General features: G+C 39.7%; 1 pseudogene; it reads left to right on the top strand.

Moving 5' to 3' along the window:
• The first annotated feature begins 2,127 nt into the window (after positions 1–2,127).
• Positions 2,128–2,443, top strand: LOC106735076 (28S ribosomal protein S36, mitochondrial pseudogene; annotated as a pseudogene).
• The last annotated feature ends 650 nt before the right edge of the window (positions 2,444–3,093 follow it).

Raw genomic sequence — 3,093 nt, 5'->3', positions numbered from 1 at the left:
CAGATGCGTTAGAGACTGTTTACCCAGCTCAACTTCTTTGCCAAGGTACTCAGAGCAACGTTCTTGCTCACGCAGAGGAGGCTCTTGCCTCAGCTGTGCCCCCTCCCCTGTAAATTCCTTTCTAGGAAAACACTGGACTCTTGAGAAGCCTGAACTGTTCAACTCTTCCAGGCATGCTAATGAGTTGTTCTAAGCCTTGTGAGTTTAATGTTCAGGAAACCCAGGAACCCTGCGATCACAGTCCAGGCGTGCGGGAAATAAGGAACCGCCCATCTTTGCAGCCTGCCCTCTACGCAGATGCTCCCACCTCTTTTGAGTGGCGCTTCCACCCGCCTGCGGCCATCCCTCTTTGGGCAGGGATCCCATCAGATTTTACAAGCCAGGCGGGGTCAGGACTGGTGGAAATGTGAACGGGAATGCCCAGAACAACAAAGGCAGCAGGCAATTTCCCTGGGGAGACAGGGGTGAGCCAAGCCACGTGCTGACAGTGACGGGACACCTTGTGGGAAGCAAGGCCACTGGAATTTGAATTTCATACAATTTTTGCATATCATACTTTTGCATATTCTTTTTAAAAATTTTTGTTATAAAGTGCATTTGTTCACTGCAGAGAGATAGAATTAGAGAGACAAAGACAAAGAGAGAAAGTGAGAAAGCACCTTCTAGGGAGTATGGTCAGGCTGCAATTCTTTCTTTAACATTCTCTTGGGATTTTGGCACCCATGCACACCCATGTGGTATGTTTGCCGCTGGTTCTGGGGCTTGAATTGCAGTTGGCCATGTGGTATCCAGCCACCTAAACCATCACGCCATTGACTGGCCCTTCTTTGTCTTTTGATTAAAAAAACAAACAAACAAACAAACACAACATGTAAAGTTGTAAAAATCAAGTTTAGCTCATAAGCTATAGAAAAGTCTGTCTGGGTTTGGCTTTGGGCTCCCGGGCTCTGCTGTGGTCATGCTTCTTAAACTATATAAGGTAAATACATAGTATTAAGATTTCCAACTTTCTTAGATACTTCTGTAAATTTATATCAAAATTGGCAACTGTGGAAAGAGGTGAAGGGAGAGCTACAAAATATGTTCACTGGTCAAATTGCTACGAACATTTCTAAATTATACTTTAATTAATTATAATTTAACTGGACCATATGGGTGTGGGACTCACACTTTGGGTGACCATGTAAATCTAAAGCTACTGCTTTCTTTTTTCTTTTTTCTTTTTTGAGAGGTTTTTGCTATAGGGAGTGTGCGCTAGCCGGAGAGACAGAGAGAGACAGAGACTCAGAAAATGAGAAATCACCCCCCCCAAGGGGGGATGGCCATGCTGCAATTCCTTCTCCATTCTCCTCTTGGGATCTTGGGCATGCACACACACCTGGTGTGAGTTTAAGCCACCGGATCTGGGACTAGAACCACAGTTGACTACATGGGAATCCAACGACATAGCCATTATGCCAACTGCTGGTCCCTAAAGCAATTGCTTTCTTGATGTCAAATCAACAAACACATAGATTATTTAAATGATCGTCCCCATATTTTGAAGCTCTTACGGTTTGTGGTTTGCATACACAGGCAAACAATCCTCTTCCTGTCTTATGTACCTGTTTTTAACTAATCCTCTGTCACTTGATAGTATTGTTCAGCATTTACAATAGAACTGATTTTGTTCCATATATCCTACCACTTAAATAGAAGTGTTCAATATAATCATAATAAATATTGATTTGACTAGTTTCTTTTTTCCATTCTTTCAGTTTTTGTTTTATGAAGCTTTGTAATTAGGTACATATATATTTGCAAATCTTAGTTCTTCCTGACAAATTTACTATTTTATCATAACGAAGCATTTCTCTTATTCACTGGTAATATTTTACATTAATGTATTTAGTCTGGCTTCTCTAAAGTTTAGAGAGTACATTTTTTGTTAATTTTACTTTTTAAACTTTTGTGTGTTAGTATTTAAAGTTGTTTTTGACAATAATATATTGTGACATCTTGTTTTCTTAGTGTGAGAAAGGTAGGCAGGAGCTCTGCCATGGAGGGCCATGAATTCCATAATTACTTGAAATTCACCTATGGAGCAATGAAAAAAAATTTCTGTAAAGCAGGGTTGAGTCTGGGGTCATGATGGGCAGCAAGATGGCACCTGCCAGCAGTGTCACGCAGGTAGTGAAGCCATATATGCCATTAATAAGGTTTCCTGACAGAAGAGATGATCCTAAACCCAACGTATCTGAAGCTTTGAGGTCAGCAGGGCTACCATCCATCCCATTCTTCTGCAGTTTCACAGCATTTGAAGGGAAGTAAATCACCAGATTGGCTGATGTATCAGGGTCCACTAGACATGGCAGAAATAATAAAAACTTTATCTCAGAGATACAGAAGGAAACTTGTGTCTCAGGACGAAATGGAATTTATCCAACGTAGTGATCTAGAGTAATCACGGTGGCTGCTGTTTTCATCAGACAGAAGAACTATCTTTACAATAAAAGACTTCCAAAATGACTAATGAGAAATTGTATATTAAACAATTTACTTTAATAAATATCCTATAAAAAAGAAATATAGAAAATTTAGATAGACACTTGTATCTCCTAATTTATGTATCTTGATCAACTCCAAGCTTACCTAATTGTTTATATACTTCATACTTATTAAAGTATACATTTTTAAATGTCAAAAAAGAAGTAGGGTTGAGCTAAGTTAGCACTTCAGAATGGTGATGATCAAATCTGGGAGGTGGATCGCAGTGGGAAATTCTAGGTAGAGGACATTGGCAACCTTTGGGTTAAGTGTACAGATGAAGGAGATCACTAAGGCAGAGAGAGGAAGCAAGATAAGCCCAAGATGAGCCTGTTTCCACAGCATTGATGGCAAAGGGCACATGCAGCCCTTTCAACAGGGGCTAATCCACACTTAATGCCCAAGTGCCACAGAGGATAAAGTACAAGCTGAAACCTCAGATTCCCTTTTGACTTAAAGAAACTAATATACTCATATACTATGCTTTATCTGTTAGTATAAATAAGACAAACAAGCTTAATTCTCATATTTTCTTTTTTAAACAAAATTAATCTGGTCCCTAAAGCA

The sequence above is a fragment of the Tupaia chinensis genome, unplaced genomic scaffold (genome assembly GCF_000334495.1).
Source record: "Tupaia chinensis unplaced genomic scaffold, TupChi_1.0 Scaffold000291_1, whole genome shotgun sequence".
In the NCBI taxonomy this organism is placed as follows: domain Eukaryota; kingdom Metazoa; phylum Chordata; class Mammalia; order Scandentia; family Tupaiidae; genus Tupaia; species Tupaia belangeri.
This window is presented reverse-complemented; position numbering and strand designations above follow the sequence as displayed.